We start from the raw sequence: 21106 nt of genomic DNA, 5'->3' as shown, positions 1-21106 counted from the left end.
AAATATGGATGAAATGAATGTACATTATCCACTGTTATAAATCTACGTGTTCAAGGAAAGACATAAATCTCCTGAACCTTTCCTACCTCGGAGTATGAAGGTGTTTTGTTTTGTTTTGTTTTGTTTTCCAGTGTTTTCGATGAAATTATAATTTGGAGTAATTTGCTGGTTTTGCAGAAACTTCTAGCTTTTTTTTTTTTTACAAGAAAGGGTAGAGTATATTATTTACAATGGTGAGTCATTAAAATGCTCCAGGAAGTCATCTTTGCAGAGGGGGTTGGAGAGGGAAGGGGTTATGCGGCATTCCAGATGTGCATGTGTGGAGAGGGGTGGTGCATTTGGAGAAATTTATAGCACCTGGTTCCATTGTAAAGGGTCTTGGCCTGGGGGCATTTCTCTTCTCTTCCCCTCACTTCAGCCCTATCACCACTGTACACGCAGAGGCTCAAAGGTGGCAGTGCCTGATGGGCACAGGGCCACAGGACGTTGTGGTCTGGCAGGAAAGAGGGACTTTTCATTCCGACTAAGCCACAAGGCTGATGAAAGTGTCTGCTCTCCTTGCAGCCTGGGGCCCCCTCACATGAGCAAGAGCAAGCCTCATAGTGAAAGAGAAAAAAACGGAGCCAAGCACTCTGCGGAAAGAAGTGCATACTCCAGCTCTGCTGCTCAATAGCTGCCATGTTTGGATACCTCTTATCTCTTTGGTTTTTAAAATCTGTAGAATGGAGATAATAGTAAGCATTCCATAAGGTTGGTGTGAGGAATAAAGGAAATTATAGGTGTGAAGACACCTAGCACAACTCCTTTATCTTCCTGCTGAAACTCCCCACTTTTAGAGATGAAAGACTGTTGGCCACCATTGTCCCAAATTGCATCATAAATTCTCAACCATTTTCTCAGGTTTTGTGGCTCTTAAATCCTCTTAGTTAAGTCTACTGCTCCATCCAGATGGAGGTTCAGCTATTTCTAAAGTCCTCAGTCATAAATGAAGAACTCACCAAGGATACCCAAGGCTATACCAAGGAGATCCTAGGCTATACCTAATCATGAAGGGGGTTAGGGAAAGTATTCTTTACCTGAGTTAGTTATGGACCTAGCTACATTCATTTGCCATGGAAGAAAGGGAGATGGATATAGGCGGACAATTAGCATTCTCTTCCAGAGGAGGTCACAGGATTTGTGCCAGAAACTCAAGTAGAGCCATATGCTGGAAAAGAGAGATTTTAGGCTCTGTAGGGGTTGAGAATGGATGACTATAATCCCATGATTCATGAAATGTATCTGTTTAATAATCAGATTAATCAGGATGTAGCCGTGTGGCTTGCTTTGTTAATGTGCTAATTCCAGGGACCACGGTAACTGGGCCTGTCCTATTATGGGTCAAATAAAATTTACTTTCCTGTGTAGCCACAGACAGTCATCTCATGCCTACCCAATGTGCTTTTTGCCTCTGTATGCCCAATGCATTTCCCACGGCCCGCCACATAGATTTTCATTCAACAGTTGTTGAATGAATGGATGAGTTAATGTGAGAGTAAATAAAAGGAGAAGCAATGACTGGGCAACAGGATGTGGGGATGTCAGTGGGTACTTTCACAAATAGAACCAAGTAATCTCTACTCTCCTGAGCCCATCACCTCCCTTACTCTTAAGAAATGTCCTTGCTTTGCATTTAGACAGAGAAAATAATAAAGCATTTTCAGCACCTACACTGGCCCAAACAAACTTATTGGCATCTGCATTCATCCTTTCTCCCTTCCCTTCTGCTAAATCGGGTAAAGTATTTCCCTGGGACCTATGGTTCTTCCCTTCTTCTCCATGGGAACTTGTGCCACCGTTATGCTTTCTCTGACAAATTTTCTCATTTTTCCTTCCCTTGGGCTCCTTCAGGCTTTAAATAGCTTCAAATTTCTCCCATGTTTAAAAAAATAAATATTCACTCAATCCTTACCTACAGTTACCTGCCTTCTTAAAAGAGTTGGCTGAACTCACTGTTTCCTCTTTTTACCTCCCATTCCTTCTCTATCTTATTAATGTTTGGTTTACATCCCTGCCTCTACTCTGACACTCCCCTGATAAAAGTTACTGATGATCTCCCTGTTGCAAATGCCAAGGGCATTTTCTTTCTTCCTTTTATTATTATTTTTATGAGACAGTTTTGGTCTGTCGCCCAGGCTGGAGTGCAGTGGCACAATCTCAGCTCACTGATACCTCTACCTCCCGGGTTCAAGTGATTCTTGTGCCTCAGCCTCCCAAGTAGCTGGGATTACAGGTGTGTGCCATCATGTCCAGCTAATTTTTTTTTTTTTTGTATTTTTAGTAGAGACAGGGTTTCTCCATGTTGCCCAGACTGGTCTTGAACTTCTGGCCTCGTTATCCATAAGCCTTGGACTCCCAAAGAGCTGGGATTACAGGTGTGAGCCACCCGCACCTGGTCAGCCAAGAGCATTTTCTAGTTCTTATCTCATTTGGCTTCTTGAAAGCATTTGATTCTGTTGATTACTCCCTTTTTTGAGAAATTCTCTTCCCCCGGGTCATGCAAAACACCACACACCCTGGTTTGTTTTCTGCCCTTCTTGGGATGCTTTCTGTATGTTTCCTTATGGGCTCCCTTCTTCTGCTAATCAGTAAATGTTAGTATTTCTCAGGCGTCTGTTCTGGGCTAGCTTTTATTCTCACTTTACACACAGATCCCTGGATATATCATTCACTGCCATTGTGTTTACACAGATGTAATCTGTACTGACATGATATCCAATGTGTATTTCGAGGTTACTCTTCTCTCTAGAGTACAGATTCAACTAGCTCCTTGACATCTTCACTTATATATTCTAGAGGCACCTAGAACACTGTCTAAAATTAGATGCAAGTCCTGCCACTTACTATCCTTGTGCCTTGCTTTTGCTTCACTGGTAAAGTGAAGGTCATAATGACTCAGGATTTTAATGAGGTCAAATGGATCAATATATGGGAATGTGCCATGTGTACTCTAAAGTGCTATATGCATGTGAAGGATGACAATTACCTTACATCAACCAACAAGGCTTCACTGAATACCTACAGTGTGTCCATCATGGTTCTGAATGTCGGACTCATTCAGAATAGAGTAGAATGAGCCATGCCTCCTGTCCTGAGGACCTTACAGATTAATTGGGAGGGGGCAAATGAAATAATGAAGCATGAAACTGTGATGTAAGCAACAGAGCTTGCAAGAATAGGAAGGCCAGTGGTGTTGCAAGTGGAAATCAAGAGCAGTTCCCTATTTTCTTCCTCTTTTTTTTTTTTTTTTTTTTTTTTTTTTTTTTTTTTTTTGAGACGGAGTCTCGCTCTGTCGCCCAGGCTGGAGTGCAGTGGCACGATCTCGGCTCACTGCAAGCTTCGCCCCCCGGGTTCACGCCATTCTCCTGCCTCAGCCTCCCGAGTAGCTGGGACTACAGGCGCCCACAACCGCGCCCGGCTAATTTTTTGTATTTTTAGTAGAGACGGGGTTTCACCGTGGTCTCGATCTCCTGACCTTGTGATCCGCCCGCCTCGGCCTCCCAAAGTGCTGGGATTACAGGCGTGAGCCACCGCGCCCGGCCTTCTTCCTCTTTTGAAAGGCATTACCCTGCCCATAGCCTGGAAGATGCAGCTCAAGTTACACATGACACCTGCAGCTACAGCCATTTGGACTGGTATCTGTGTGACCCACACTAAGCCAACTAGAATGTCTCTCACAGGGATATGTTATTCATGTAGTGCTGAGAAATGGTAATGTAGAGATGACACCAGATTTAATGCCATGGGGGCATATAAGTAAAGGTTCTGAGAACCAGACTCTGAAAATCTGGCAGTGCAAGCCTATCTATTGAATTGAGAATGGAGCAGATAAGTGGGGAGAAGTAGAGCTAAGAGACCCTGTGGTCCCAGGAAGAGCAATGGAGAATAGAAGCTGTAAGGCGGTTGCTCAGTTCACTTGAGACCTGTCTGGATTTCTCACAATCATGTTAACTTTACCTCAAAGTCCTACGTTAATTCTAGTGTCACATGGCACTATAGCACATTTATGCTTATTTTTCAAATAATAGGTATTTTAAAGTAATAAAGATATTCCTTTAATAATAATATTACACTCTTTAGTCATGTACCCATGTAGATTTAAATTGCAATTTGATTCAAGCTTATAAGATTATATGGGGATTTGATTGTTTTAACCTTTGGTTTGTAATAGAAATTACTTTCCTTCATGCATCCATTGCAAATTAATTGCCTTAATAATAATAACCACACTATTGTCTTATTGTATAGTGATTTACAGTTAATAAAGGGATTTAACATACATTAGCTCATTTGAGCCTCACAATGACTCTGTATGACTCAGAGAGGGTAAGGGAATTATTTAGTTACACAGCAGGATTGCGACATAAATTGAGTCCTCCTCGCTCTTAATCCAGTCCCAAGGCAGATTAAAACTACAAAAGTTCAGTCCGTGCATTCTCCAACCCACCCTGAGTTAGGGATGTGTGAATCTATCTTTTGGTATATGACAAAGACGCTGAAGTCATTGTTGATCTTTTGAATTCATATCCCCAAAGTCCCAACAGAGGAGAAAGCTCAAATTCAGCTAAGTTCACCAACGGTTTCTGATTTCTTCTTATTATGTTCTAGCTCTGAGCTAGACTCCAGGTTTTTGTGAATGAACTTGCTGAGTCTGAAACATCTGTATTAGAACAGGTAGACGCTCAAGTCTGACCTTTTAAAACATCAAGTTTAACCTTCAAGAGGTCTTCTTTACAGTGATAGAGACGGTGTTACCCAGGAACAGTGGTTTGCTGTTTTGTGGGAAACTTCCCCATCTGTTCAGCGCTGACATCTGGCTCCCAGGACACCTGATAAGATGTCAAAAGCAAAGAGTATGGTAGCTCAAGGCTTCTGATACTGAGATAAGAAACTTTCACATAATCTCATAAAACTTGAAAAATCTGCTAGATCATTCCTGGAACAATCATGCTCTCTTGCATCTACTTTGGGAGGAGGGAAAAGTCCAGTTTGGTCACCATTTCCAAAGAGTGGGTGGAGATAATGCTTCCAAATATTCCCACTCTCAAGAGAGCAAAACATTTCCTGGGAAGAAATAATAGGTGATCTGATCTCTTTGCAGTACACTCTAAGAATGGGCTGGGGCTAATGGAATGCCTGCCAGTCTGTCCCCACCCTCCAATTGCTCTGCCTCTCACAGGAGGTCCCTCTGGTCCTCCTCCCTCACAAATGCAGAGAATGAGGACAATGTAGTTGTTCTACAAACACAAAAGGATGCAGTGTGGTGGTTAGAAGGGACAAGAAGACACTAAACCACTAATCATACTCCACCAGCATTCCTACCCCTCCCCAAGTGCCCCAAGATATAAAAGGAAACATTTAGACATTAAGTGCTGATTTAAAAAACCCAAAAAAGGCCACCAAGCCTTAGACCCAAAGACATGACAGATCATTTGCTTCCTGTTTAAGTTGATCGTAGGTACAATAGCTGAGATTCCTTGATTTCTATGAAATGGAAAGAGGAACTGTGAGGCTTGGGAAATGCACTTCAAGGCTTCTTTGTGTGGAGAATTACAGAGCAGACCCCTAGAACGTAGAGAGGCCCACCATGTGGGACTGTTTCCTCTGGAGAAATTCCAAGCTTCCTCTTTGTAGGGCCGTCAGCCAAGGGTGAGCTTCTTACAAATATCTTCTCTTGCAGAGTCCCAGGGTAAGAGAGAGCAGCATTTTGGTAGAGTTGGGGGAGGATGGAGTGCCTGCTACTATGCTAAATTCTTTGTTAAAGCAGAGGTCAGTCAACTTTGCTTAAAGAGAATGTCAAATCCTTCCCTTTCTGAGTTAAGCTTCTTGGGAAGTGCCTTCAGGACTACACACGGTATGTAATTCCAAGTGATCTCTAATGTAATTTAATTGACCCTGAGAGAACCCCTCATTTCTCCTTGGAGGGCCAAAATATTGACAGGACCTTTTCAGCCCAAAAGTATTGGAAGCCCGTGACCCCTCCATCAATAGGGGTCATTAGACCACAAGAACCTGCTGCTGCCCTCAGAAGGACAAGGTGAAGGTGAGTGGGCCAGCCCCACCCCAGAAAGAGGAACCAAGATCGTAGAAAGAGACAAATATGAGCCATCCTTAAAGAGACACTGGCCATATAGGAGGGGCATTCAGTGTAGTGGTCAAGGCTACAGGTCCAGAAAGAAAGAATAAATCTTCCAAAGGACTTACCAGTTTGCACCATTTTGTACCAAACAAAAAAAAAAAGTAATCTCGAAAATTCATCTTGCATCCAGTGTTATCCAAAGTGAATCCCATTTTTCTCTGTGGCTTCTCTTGCTGTTTCTAAAATGCATTAATTCAACTATGTTTTAATGAAATTGTGGAACATGCACATCTCAAGTAAACTGACAGTTACAACTCAAAATGATGGGTAAACACTGGGGACATCTATTCCAGCTGGCCTGGGAGTTTGGGGGATGAGAAGGCTTTCTCTGGGGGCCAATGCAACACATGAGTCCCAGAAGAGACCACAGCCAAGGACCATGGTGTGTATGAAAGATTTCATTTAGATCATTAGGAGAATTAGAAACTGACCCTTATATAATCTTCAAGTGTCAGGCACTGTTCTAAGCTCTTAATATATACTAAGTCATTTAATCCTCACAGTCACCCCAGGAGGTATAGACTTATTGTCCTCCCTTTATAGCTAAAGAAATCAAGGCCCAGACATGTTGCATAGTTTGTCCAAGGCCATGAGAACAGATGCCTCAGACTCTCACCCAGGCTGCCTACTCTGGTGATCATGTTCTTAGATCCTCCTCTCCATGGCCTCTACTATAATAAGGAAAAACTCAGACAGCTGGAGCCAGAAAGCAAGGTGGAAGCAGAGAATGAGCAATGAAGAGTAAAAGAGGAACAGGAACTTTGAATATCAATGCTAAGTCCTCATTTATTTTACCGGGGTGCAGACATTGCTACGGTTCTATGATGAAAGTTCAGGGAACATGCTAAGCTAACATACATCATTTTAAAATTTAAAAACTTACATAAAAAGTGTCTTAAGTGTATATTCAAATTATTTTGATATACCGCCCCAAAGTAACAACAAACAACAACTTGATCTTACAAAAGCACAGGGTTTAAGAAAGTCACCTTAATTTTATTTCCTATCAGTAAAACTCCTGATAATGCCAAAATACAAACAATCATTCTGTGTGAATATGTGTATGTTATTTGGCGACTTGTTTTTTAAATTTTTATGGGTACAGAATAGATGTATATATTTATGGGGTACAGGAGATGTTTTGATACATATTTACAATGTGAAATAAGCACATCATGGAGAATGGGGTATCCATCCCCTCAAACATTTCTCCTTCGAGTTACAAACCATTCAATTGCACTGTTAAAGTATAACGACCTTGAATTTGAAAGTATTTATCAGTGGTTAAAAACCAGAAGATTTCAGCATAAAGTTGAAAGTAGTGAAAATCTGCAAAATGTACAAAATTCAGCTTAACTTAAAATCACTGGCCACTATGAGAGCCATGGCCTTGACCCAAGATTCCTCATAATTAACCACAACTAGTGAATCAATAGATTATTTCAGAAACAGCTATAAAGGCTTATGCTTAAATAGCTCTTAAAATATGAGCCTTATTGTTGTATAATATTTTGCTTCCACAGAGCCTAAATATTGTCATATCTTGTGGAAGGAGATTTTGAATCATAAATATATAGACACATAGTTTTGGCATTCATTAATTTTAATTCCTGCAAATTTTGTAGAACAATGATCGAAACTTTTTGAACCCAAAAACATAATTTGGATGGGACCAACATGATTTTTAAAAAGTCAAACAAACCAAACACTTCTTTTGAGTTCAATATCAGAATCATCCTTTAAAGGTGAAATATAACTAATGGGGAAAAAGTAAAGATACGACCAAACCTAGTTGAGGTAAAAAAAAAAAAAAAAGGCAGCCATGCTAAAAAAGCATGCTATTCTTGAATGACACGATCACACCTTGCCTTTTAATATGGTTGGAAATATATTCTTGAATAACTGGTTGAAAAACGAAAGTTAATCTGATTCTTTATGTTTATATAAAACACTGTTGCCAGTCATGTGTTTATTTCATTTGTCATTCCTATGGTATTTTCAAATTCAAAGTATTTGGGTGAAAATGTTTATTTGTAAAGTAGCAAAATAATAGAAGAATTTTCAAAATGATACGTAATTTTAAATAAGCTTATATATGTGTAAAAATAATATATACACAGATAAACACATATGATTTGTGTGCTCAGAGGTGAAAATAGCTCACATTAAGACTACTATTCATCCTTGAGTATGTCAGTCACCTTTGCATTGTTCTCTGAGAATGCATCACCCCAAAAATACATCTCGGGAATTTCTTGGTATGTTCAATGGGGCAGAAAACTGAGAAATCATATTTATTAAATAGTGGTAGAGAGATTTCTTTTACAATAAAGCTGAAATAAAATAAGATGTGACTTTGAAAACTTACTCTACTCTGCAAAGTGTATATTGGTTTAACAAGAGAAATAATCAAGTTTTGATTTTTTAATGAAGGGCTAAACAGCTCTTTTTATCTTAGAAGTGGAAAAAAAAAAACAGAACAAAGAATGGGAACCTGGATAAAGAGAAGCATTTACTTGTTCTCCTCAATGATTAGAAAGTGACCCACAAATGTTGGTTTTTTAGAGATATTTCAAACCTTTCCATGACCAAATGAAAGACAAACCAAATTGTTTTTATTGTAACAAAGTAAAGTTTGAGAATTGAATGATGAATTATGGCAATTCTGAGATGTTGAAATCCTTTGTCCATGTATGTGTCATCAAAATGAGACTGTATACTTTATCACCCAAATTAGTAATTAAAATGTGTCATATTACTTGGCAAATAAAGTTTGCCCTATTTATTAATATACCAGCATAATGTGATAAACCGAGAGTGTCAAGGTACTCCAATAAATGTGGTCACCACATACTTATTGGTGGAATAAGATAGGCCCTTCTTTCTCAGATACCCACCCACCTCAAGAAAACAAAAAGAATAAAAAAGAAAAGCAAAAGAAAATTAAATGTGGCATTTTTTCTCTGAAATAGTGAAAGAGGTTGACAAGTGAACTATTGACAGTTAATACCGTCTATACCGTAAGAGTCTTGAGATTGAGATGGGCCCCTTCCATTTCTGATGCTGTATCCTGTGGCTGTATGTGTTTATCTGCTTGTCTCCTTGTGAGTATTTCTCTGGAAGAGTTTGAAAATAATTATGTAGGAATGGGAATCACTGAAGAATAGACCAGGGAGAGGCCTTACAAAACTGGATTCTAGATGGATTCCTCACTGTGGCTGCAGAGAAGCTGATGAAGAGAGGTGGGATGAAAATAAAGAGAGGGATTCAAAGCTGATGTACTCAGTTGCCCAAGTGAGAAATAATGAGAGCTGGAGCTATGACCCTGTCTGTCAGTTGAGAACATATTAAAGCGATGAGAAGCTTTACCACTTCAGGTCATAGGCAGCTCTGGTCAACCATGGAGACTCCTACTAACCTGGATGTTTATAACTGGATGTCTAAGCTACTCATAATCAATTGATTCAGTGTTTCAAGACTCTAATTCAAAATTTCTATTTGAAGGGATCTGAACTGGCAAGACACTTCTACCTGCATTCAGCTGAGGCCAGAAGATAAAGTCACCAGATAGGAACATAACAATCTAGGTCTATTTCCAGGTAATCAGGTATTCAGAAGATGGAAGTTATAGTGTATTTTCTTTATTTAATAAACATCTATCTATGAAATAGGAATTGGGTTCTAAGCATAGTAAAGGATAAGGAAAAAATAAATGGAAGGAAATTAACACTTATTAAAAGGTGGCAATGTGTTCCACACCCTTATTCTTCATGGTACTCCCTTGTGGAAACTACTGTTTCTGCTTTATAGATGGAGTGAGGTAAATTTTCCGTGGTCACATGGCTGTTAACACAGGACTCAGAATTCAAGACAGACACATTCTGCCTCTAAACCACATGTTTCTCCAGCCTCTGCCCAGTGTGGCTTGAGCTGGCATAAGAGGCAGACTAGCCTTTAGGACCTCCCCACTTGGAACAACAATTCACTTCCTGGTGAGAAAACAGGAAGCCCCCAGTATGGTCCCTTCCTGACTATCCTCTTTCTGAAACAAGTAGGTCTTCCTCAAGTTCTTTTCATGATTAAATTTTATCCCTAAAGGCCCCAAATGAGGTCACTTATATCTGTGAGTTCCAGTTCTACTTCACCTATTTAATTAACAAACTGTAACCCAGTGCCTTCCCTGTGCCAAGCTTGAGACCATACCACCAGATATTTAAAGGCTGACCTTGCCTTTAAGGAGCTCTCAGCCTGGCAGAAGAAATGGGACATGAGCATAGAGCATCAAAATGCAAGGCAAACACAGATGAGTAATTGGAGTGATGTGAAAACTTTAGGAGAGATCATCCAGGTAAAACTTCCAGACAAGAAGACATTTGGAATGGCCTAGAGAGAGACATTGAAGTTCCATATGTGGCATTGGCATAAGACGTCTCAGGTTGAGGAAAGGCATAAGTAGAGGCCTGGAGACTGATACTCAAGAGCCTGGGCAAGAACAGCAGGAAGGAGTGCAGTGAGGATGAAGCTCACATGGAGGCAGTGAGGAGTGCATATGGGATGTCTTTTTCCACTCTGACACTGACATTCAAGAGTTTGATTGGGTTCCTGGTTATTCTCAGGAGCAGCTGCAGCACTCTTTGAGGCTGGTGCAAGGCTGAGCACTTCTATCTTTGTGCAGTCTTTCTCCTTTTGATGAGTCCCTGGACATGAAATCCACCTCCTCTCCTCATACTGTTATCAAACCTCATACTTGCATTCAAAATGGGGTCAAGAAAGGAGAAGAAAAGGGCAATTGATTTGTATGTTTCAGTCATTTCCTTGGGAACACACTGAGCTTTTACTCTGGGGTGACTGTGAAAAAGACTCTGCCTGTGATTAGATCTGTCAGGCAGTGGCTGTGTTACACCAGGTACCTGGGGAAATAAAACCACGGGCAATTGCCAATGTCTGCATGCCCAGAGAGCTGTCTGCCGTGCAGTACAATAATGGGCAAGTTTGTGTGCATGCGTACAGGAACCATTTGGCCAGGACTTGGCAGGGGGATTCTAGATTTGAATCAGGGTTGGAAAGATGATCTGTAAGGTCCAACTCAAATCTCAGATTACATGACTTGTATTTGCAGCCAGAGACACACAATGAAAAGATGACTAAGGGTATCTAGAGTGAACAGGTAGGTCCCCACTTTACTTCCCATCTTATCTGTATCCATTTGAAATACCATACCGCTACCAGAGCGCCATTTCTACAAAATAAACACAACCACATCATCCTCCCTTTCCTGCTTAAAAACCTCAATGTTTCCAATTATCTAGAGGATGAAGTCCAAACCACTGAAGACTTACCATGACCTAGCCTCAGCCTAATTTTCCAGCTTCATCTCTCATCAGTCCCCACTTTACCCTTTACACTCCAGCAACAGTGGTTTTGCAGGTCCTGCACTCACTTCCTGCTTATATTGCTTTCCTCTTACCTCCTCTCTCTCTCTCCCTCTCCCTCTCTCTCTCTCTCTCTCTCTCTCTCTCTCTCTCTCTCTCACACACACACACACACGCACACACACGCACACATCTAAAATGTCCATCTCAATCTTGCCTCCCAGTTAACATTACTCCATTTTTCTCAAGACTCAGTTCTTACCTCTTTTAGAAACCTTCCCTGATCACACTAGTCTCAGAGTGGTGCCCACATTTCTATCATATCCTTAAAATATTGAATTATAAATAGCTATCTACTTATATGATTGGGTATTTGACTTCATGGATCTTTGAGTCTCTTGTGCCTAGCACACACAGTGTCTGCTGCAGTGATGAATAGTGACTGTTAATTGCACAAATATTGGATGGAAAGAATGGAAGGATAGTAGATGGAAAAGTATCTAAAAAGTAGATAAATTCCCAGATTCTATTTCTAATCTCAGCAAGGTGTTATTTTCTTTAGTTTTAGAGAAGGAGCTACTGTGGCACAGAAAGGCAAATGTCACACAGCTAACATTAACCTTTAAAATCACAAAACAAGCTCCTTGTTCCTGACATAGTTCTCATTGCTCACTCCTCTGTCCTCTGGCACTCCTCAGTGACTAAGTACCTATTGCATCTTGAATCCTGAATGACCTAGACCTAGGATTCTACAGCTCAAAAGAACCTAAAAGAAGATCCATCCTACTATGCCCCCCACTTTCTCTTTTAGTAGATAATTGATAGCTATAAGGGTCAAGTGACTCAATACCTCATTCATCCTTCAAAATCCTGCTCAGTCATAACAACTATTGCCATCATGAGTAAATGTAGAATTATGACTGTGATGGACGCTACAGGGAAGTAGGTGGCACAAGAGCCTATGATATAATAACACTAACCAAGTCAGCAGTCTGATGAGTAGCTAATTAATCATTAAGTAAATATTCATTGACTGAATACTCTGTGTCAGAGACTCTCCTAAGTGCTGAGTATGAAACAGTGAGTAAACAATCAACATCCCTGCTGCGTGGAGCTTACAATTTAGTGGGAGGGAAGAGACAATAAATAAACAAAGAAATAGATGCTATCTTGGAGAGTGATATGATAGACATTCACTAGCAAACAGTAAGTAGTAGTTCAAGAAGTAGAAAGAACATGGATAAGGTGCCAAAAGAGTGTGAGGTGATAGCAAACATTTTTGAGGAACTGAAAGAAAAATTCCGTGGTTGAAATATGGAGACAAGAGTGTCACAGAAAGAGACCAGAGCTGGTTAGTCACATCTCAAATTATGGTGGGTCTTGAAAGCCAAGTTGAATTTGCATTAGCTCCTCAGTGCAAGAAAAATTGTTTGTGGGTTTTAAACAAAGAGTGGCATGATTAAATTGTGTGTGTGTGTGTGTGTGTGTGTTTTAAATATCTAGTCACTGTGTAGAAAATGATTGGGAAGGGAACAGCAGTAACTCTGGAGAGATAGGTCTGAAAGATATCGCAGTAATTTAGGTGAGAGATAATGCTGGCTTGGACTAGGATGGGGCCAGAAGAAATAAAACGAGGTGGAGAGAGGACTCAGAGTTTGTGGAGGAGATGTCAGGGGTGACACCTAGGGTTCTGTCCTGAGCAACAGGGTAGATAATGATGCCATTTAATTAGAGGAATGACACTGAAAGAGGAAAATATTTGGGAAAGAAAAAGTCACACCTCAAGAATTAAGTTTGGGCCATGTCATGACTGAGATGCTCATGGTGCATCACAGTTAGGGTATTTGGTAATTATTCAGTTATCTGACTCTGTAGTTCACAAGAGACTGGGGCTGAAAATTTAAGTCTCAATAACTTGAAATATAGAAAGAATCTACAAAGTCACGAGAGTGGATGAACTCACCTAGGGAAATGTAGGGTAAGATAAGAAGAAATTAGAAGAACTCCAATGTGAAGAGGATTCAGCAAAGGAAATGAGAAGCAGAAGCAAAGGAGAAAAAAGGAAATTGTGATGTTACAGAGGCTAATGTAGGAAAAAATCTCAAGAAGAAAGGAGTATTGGATGCTGGTAGGATTTTGAGTAAGGTACTGACTGAGGACTGTTCACTGGCTTTGTGACAGGTGGTTATTGGTCAGCGTCATGTCCAGATACCATGTATAACAATTTTTCTGATGAGTTGGCTGTGAAAGAAAGTAATTGCTATCAAAAATGTGAATAAGTGATGATCTTTGTTTTTGTTTTTAATATCTATCAACTTTTCCAGGCTGTAAATTTTTTAAGATCAGGGAACAAATTTCATTTACTTCTGTATACTCAAGACCTTATACTTAAGTATACCTTGTATCCTCAACATATTTATCAGTTCATAGTAAAGTTTAGTAATATTTGTTAACCAAATGAATAAATGAGGATTTAGAGAATATTTTGGATGACTATTTTCTGGAAAATTATGAAGTTACATTTCAAAAATATTCATGGCATTGAAAGTTAATATTTTGGGATCAATTATATTGTCACACTGTCACTGTCAGGAAGATACTTTGGGTTTGTGAAGGACCTCTTCAAGGAGAACTACAAACCACTGCTCAGCGAAATAAAAAAGGACACAAACAGATGGAAGAACATTCCATGTTCATGGGTAGGAAGAATCAGTATTGTGAAAACGGTCATACTGCCCAAGGTAATTTATAGATTCAATGCCATCCCCATTGAGCTACCAATGACTTTCTTCACAGAATTGGAAAACACTGCTTTAAAGTTCATATGGAACCAAAAAAGACCCTGCATTGCCAAGACAATCCTAAGCCAAAAGAACAAAGCTGGAGGCATCACACTACCTGACTTCAAACTATACTACAAGGCTACAGTAACCAAAACAGCATGGTACTGGTACCAAAACAGACATATAGACCAATGGAACAGAACAGAGTCCTCAGAAATAATACCACACATATACAACCGTTTGATCTTCAACAAACCTGACAAAAACAAGAAATGGGGAAAGGATTCCCTATTTAATAAATGGTGCTGGGAAAACTGGCTAGCCGTATGTAGAAAGCTGAAACTGGATCCCTTCCTTACACCTTACACGAAAATTAATTCAAGATGGATTAGAGACTTAAATGTTAGACCTAAAACCATAAAAACTCTAGAAGAAAACCTAGGTAATACCATTCAGGACATAGGCATGGGCAAGGACTTCATGTCTAAAACACCAAAAGCAATGGCAACAAAAGCCACAATTGACAAATGGTATCTAATGAAACTAAAGAGCTTCTGCACATCAAAGGAAACTACCATCAGAGTGAACAGGCAACCTACAGAATGGGAGAAAATTTTTGCCATCTACTCATCTGACAAAGGGCTCATATCCAGAACCTACAAAGAACCCAAACAAGAAAAAAGTAAACAACCCCATCATAAAGTGGGCAAAGGATATGAACAGACACTTCTCAAAAGAAGACATTCATACAGCCAACAGACACATGAAAAAAATGCTCATCATCACTTGCCATCAGAGAAATGCAAATCAAAACCACAATGAGATACCATCTCACACCACTTAGAATGGCAATCATTAAAAAATCAGGAAACAACAGGTACTGGAGAGGATGTGGAGAGATAGGAATACTTTTACACGGTTGGTGGGACTGTAAACTAGTTCAACCATTGTGGAAAACAGTGTGGCAATTCCTCAAGGATCTAGAACTAGAAATACCATTTGACCCAGCCATCCCATTACTGGGTATATACCCAAAGGATTATAAATCACGCTGCTATAAAGACACGTGCACACGTATGTTCATTGCGGCACTATTCACAATAGCAAAGACTTGGAATCAACCCAAATGTCCATCAGTGACAGACTGGATTAAGAAAATGTGGCACATATATACCATGGAATACTCTGCAGCCATAAAAAAGGATGAGTTTGTGTCCTTTGTAGGGACATGGATGAAGCTGGAAACCATCATTCTCAGCTAACTATCACAAGGACAGAAAACCAAACACTGCATGTTCTCATTCATAGGTGTGAATTGAACAATGAGAACACTTGGACACAGGAAGGGGAACATCACACACCAGGGCCTGTCGGGGAGTTGGGGAGGGGGGAAGGATAGCATTAGGAAATATACCTAATGTAAATGATGAGTTAGGGTGCAGCACACAAACACGGCACATGTATACATAGGTAACAAACCTGCACGTTGTGCACATGTACCCTAGAGCATAAAGTATAATAATAATAATAAAGAAAAAAATAGAGTCTCCAAGTCTTTGCTATTGTGAATAGTGCCGCAATAAACATATGTATGCATGTGTCTTTATAGTAGCATGATTTATAATCCTTTGGGTATATACCCAGTTAGGTGCGGGGAGGGGGGAGGGATAGCATTAGGAGATAAACCTAATGTAAATGACAAGTTAATGGGTGCAGCACACCAATATGGCACATGTATACATATGTAACCTGCATGTTGTGCACATGTACCCTAGAACTTAATGTATAATTTTAAAAAATTATATATATATATAGAGAGAGAGAGAGACAGAGAGAGAGTCTTTGCTCTGCTATTTTTTGGAAAAAGCATTCCATTGTGACTGTTGTCTCCTTAAATTTTGCCCCTTCTTTGTTTCAAGTGCTGTTGCCTTAAATCTGACCCTTATTATTTCTCATCTATTCTTATGCAATTTTCTCCCTTAACCCGTAGCTGAGTTAAGGCCCTTAAGTGCTCTGGGCACTGCAGTAGCCTTGCTGCTACATATAAATTAGAATCAAAATAATGCCAACCTGTAAATCCCAAAGCTTATACATATGCTTCTATTAAGAGAACTTTCTTCTGTATTTCACTGCCTGCAAAAGTTTGGGTAAATCATGCAGCTGCCTGCAGCTCATTGGCCCCTGCATTACTGACACCCTAAGCATGAACTTAACCTGACTACTGAGGAATCCATTATCCTCTAGGCTTACCTCTCTTCAGTCACCCTTTTTCAGAATGATCATAAATCTCAGACTGAAGGTTTCACCTGAAATCCCTTGTGGACTCCCCATGACTGATAGAACAAAGTTCATTCTCCTAGCTTGACTTACAGGGTTTTCAATTTTATGATCCCTCCAGATGCCTTGTTCTCATCTGATGAAACAATCCACATGTGCTTCCTCCATTCTGAATTGTTTGTGGTTCTCTGAACACCCCTTGAGCTCCCTTAGATCCATACATTTGCATGGCCTGATCTGTCTGCCCAAAATATACCTCTCTACCTTCTTCACCCATCTAATTCCCCTATCTCTCCAGACCCAGCTAAAAGTCACCTGCTTTTCCAGGTCTTCACTGGGTCTTAGTCATGTGCCCCCACCTTTGCCATCACAGCACATTCATTTTTTTGTCTACTCATCGTATTGAAACTGACCTATCTTTCTCACGTCACTCCTCCTAGCAATGATAGCCAACATTTATTGATCCTTTAATAAACTCTCCAGAGGTTGTGTCATTTAACTCAAAACAACTCTGTGAAGTAGGTACAATTATTATCTGTATTTCACATATAATAAAATACAGAACTACTGACTGGTCCAAAGTTACACAGATATCAAGTGGTAGTCCAGGAATCCACAACAAACTGTCTGACACTGGAATACCTACTCTTAACCACTACACTAGACCATGAGCTTCTTGAGTGCAAGAAATAAACCATTTTTATCTTTCCAGATCTTTGAAGGGGGCTGGGAACAATGAAAACAGTAGATAAATGTTTACTGTATGAATAGAATGAATGCATACATTTATCGTACTATTTATTTCTGTTATCTTCTAGTATTGCTAAACAATTTGATTATGTGAATTTTTATTTTATTTTTATTTCTATAATGTTTGAATTACAGTTCAAAATAGAAAGGATTCTAAGCTTTAACCAGAGAGTGGAAGTATTGGAAGGACTTCCATGTGGGTGAAGAATAAGATTTGTTTGGTAAGAGCTTGAATTAGGACAAAGGGAAGGAAGCAACCAGGAAACAGTGCTTACTACTGAGAATAAAAACACTATAATTTCTAGAGCTGTATAAAGATAGAATGGGTTGCTCAGTTAGGGGATAAGGTCCTCCCTCCTGGAAGTATGCAGGCAAAGGTTGAGGGCTACTTGGTGAGATGTTGTAGAAGAATTTCAATAATGAAACATTTTATTGGATGGCCTTGAAGCTCTTTTCCATCCAGAAATTTTATGAGTCCATGAAATAGAAAGGGGAAAGGGGAAGAAAAAGACAAAAATCTAAATAGATGAGATGATATATTTTAATTTTTCTGTTGGTGTAACTGAAAGTCCACATTTATAGAAAAGCAACATTTATTGGGACGTATCTGTTAAATCAAACGGAACAGAGGTGAGAAGAAGCTAACTGAAATAACACACCATGGAGATTTCTTTCCAGGATGTCAGTCCCGCCACGTTCGTCCTCTACTCTTAAGCCTCCTCATTTCTACCACCTATCTTGGAGGTCACTCTCCTATGAGTGATGGGCTTTCCTGAAATGCAACCACAGAGAGCTAGAAATGGATCCCTTCCCTCAAACGAGCCTGTTTTGAAAGAGACAAACAGAGGGAAACTGCTCCAGTAGAGGAGAGATTGAAAAAATAAAGGGGCCCTCACACTGGTTGGGGAAGAACTTTGTGACTAAACGCTCCACTTTTATGGAGAGATCAGAGTTAGAGATGACGTTTCCAATCCTGGCGGTAGGAGTGGGTAGCTCCATGTATTTCTAGGTTTCATGTTTTCCTGGAATTGTGGGAGAAAAAGAAACGAACAAAGAGAGACTTAAGAGCAGAGCAATGGCAGCTAGTGAGGCCACTACAGTCTTGGCTTATTGGAGAGGCTAAGCCTAGAAGTGGGGATCAAGGCTGTGCCTATGGGAAGAGAGGGTTCCAGCAGCAGTACCAGGGCCTTGGCAGCGGCAGCAGGAAGGGTGAGTCTGGCATGAATGGGGTCATCAGGGGTGTTTGGGGGGACCCTCTAATACCAAAGAGCTGTAGAGCTGGGGGATGGAAGCTGACATCCTAGTGACTTGACTGGTGTGGCTGGCCTAAGAATGGCTCTTTGTTACCATCTCCTTGGAACTATGAGATATCAGTTCACTCTTTAGGTTTTACTTAAGCTCCTTGAAGGAGAAAAATCCTACCTTGTTTATATTTGTTTCCCCTGATTATAGCATGGTGCCTAGGACACCATATGCTAAATAGATGTTTCTTGAATGAATGACTAAACGAATAAATAAATCAATCAAGAGTAAGCACTAATTTTTATATGAGGGACTATATCAGACACCTGATAGGAGATGAAATCTACAAATGAGGAAGACAGCACCCAGGTTCCTAAAGAGGCTTATGTCAAGTGGGGAAGCTGAAGTTACATTATGATTAATACAATGGAATAAAGGAAGTGCTGACTTTAGACTGAGTTTAGAAGTTACTTGCCTCAAATTCCACATGAGCACATTGGTATTTTGATACCAAAGGCTTTCCTCCTTCTCCTTCTTATTTTCCTTCCCCCTCTCCCCTGCCCCTCTGCCTCTTCTTCTTTCTTTCTTTCTTTTCTTTTTTTTCTAACTTCCTCTGATTGTTGAATAATTCAGAAAATGTTAAAAGGAAGGACATATATAAATTATAAGCTCACCATTCCACAGCAACCTATTATTCCAGTTTTGGAGTATTGCTTTCCAGACATTTTCTTTGAAATTTTTTCTTCACAATTGAGATCACACTGCACCTAGAATGGTGTTTTTCTTTCCCCTTCTCCATTTACCGTATCATGAAAATATTCCTCTTAATCAGGATGTAGGGCTTTCTGGTAGCCTATGGTATGTCTGTACCGTGACTCATTTAATAATTCTCTTTTTGTTGGGCACTTAGGTTCTTAAAATTTTAGTATTATAAATAATATTGTACATTTCAGAGTAGTCTAGATTCCTAGAGAAGTAATTCCCAAAAAGCAAAAAGCAGAGGTTATTTTTATAATATTTGATATACCTTGACAAATTGCCCTCTGGGATGATTGAACCAATTTCTACTCTCACTGGCTCTGTGTGCAAGTGTCTACCTTACTACGTGTAGGGGCATTTTAAAATTCTGTCTTGGTACCAAGTTGATGTCAGAGAATTCTTCCCAACACTCTGGAGAGGGGAGAAATCAGACTGAATAGCTATATTTAAATGTATTCTACATCACTTTCTCATATTAAATTAGCAAAACAATATAATATTTAACTGGCACTGGCAAGTCTTGAGATGGTAACCCTCACATTGTTGATGGCAGAATAAAATGACACAGCACTTTCAGAAAGGAATTTTGGGAATACTTTTTAAAAATCATCAGTGGCTATGTAATCTCACGTCTGAAAATGTTTCTCAAAAAACCAATCTGAAGGAAATAAAGCTATTTTCCTCAACAGGATAAAATGCACAAAAAAGTTAAGCTTCCTATAAATGTTCAATATGCAGGGGAATGTTTAAATAAATTATGGTATATCTACTCAATGGACTAGTGGTATATTTATTTTAAAATGTTATAAAAGACTTGCGTACATATAAGAAAGCAAAAAAATTATTAAAACTTAGTTGTAATTATATGAATATGACACCATTATGTGAGCAAGATGGAAAAGGGTCAATAAATAGAAAAGTTGGCTTTGTTGATGAATATGGAAATAAACATGCACTTATAATGTATTTTTTAAAATTGTTTTGTCTTCATTTTTTTCTCTTTATTTTCAGTTCTATAAGGCAGCTGTCTCCCTTTTCATCCCAAAGTAAAATTGTGTATAAATGACTCTCTAACTAAAAGGCATATAGTAAATGTTTTCAGGGTGAGATCAAGGTCACATGTAATGTGAGATCCTTACATATGACTTCAACCTGGGAAAGTCAAGGAAATCATACAGCAGTTTGTTTTCTAAGATTCAAAAAACTCACCACTCTAGTCAAAGAAGAATTCCTACAGGCCTGGAGGAACTTTACAAAGATTGGAAAGAATGCATTTGGCAGTGAGTCCCTGGTCTGAGCAGCTGATTTTTAGGGAAAGGGAAGGAAATCCCAGATAAAAGCAGATGTCATCAAGGACAATAGGTCTAAAGAGAATGAAGGAATGTGGTGTGAAGTGTCACAGAAACTCTCAGACAAACATACATTCAGATACAGGTCTCCTAGCCCACCATGTATACCTGCCAATGTGTATGAGATACGGATCAATAAATAGAAGGGAGAAAGCACAACAGTGTCAAGTCAAATTTTATAGGAATCAGTACAACTTGACCGGGTGGGGATCAAGAGTGAAAAATGATAATTAAAAGTTAAATATATTTAAAAGAAATGGCTGGGTATGTGTCTCACGCCTGTAATCCCAGCACTTTGGGAGACCGAGGTGGGCAGATCATGAGGTCAGGAGATTGAGACCATCCTGGCTAACATGATGAAACCCCATCTCTACTAAAAATACAAAAAAAAAAAAA

The sequence above is a fragment of the Macaca mulatta genome, chromosome 15 (genome assembly GCF_049350105.2).
Source record: "Macaca mulatta isolate MMU2019108-1 chromosome 15, T2T-MMU8v2.0, whole genome shotgun sequence".
Taxonomy (NCBI): domain Eukaryota; kingdom Metazoa; phylum Chordata; class Mammalia; order Primates; family Cercopithecidae; genus Macaca; species Macaca mulatta.
This window is presented reverse-complemented; position numbering follows the sequence as displayed.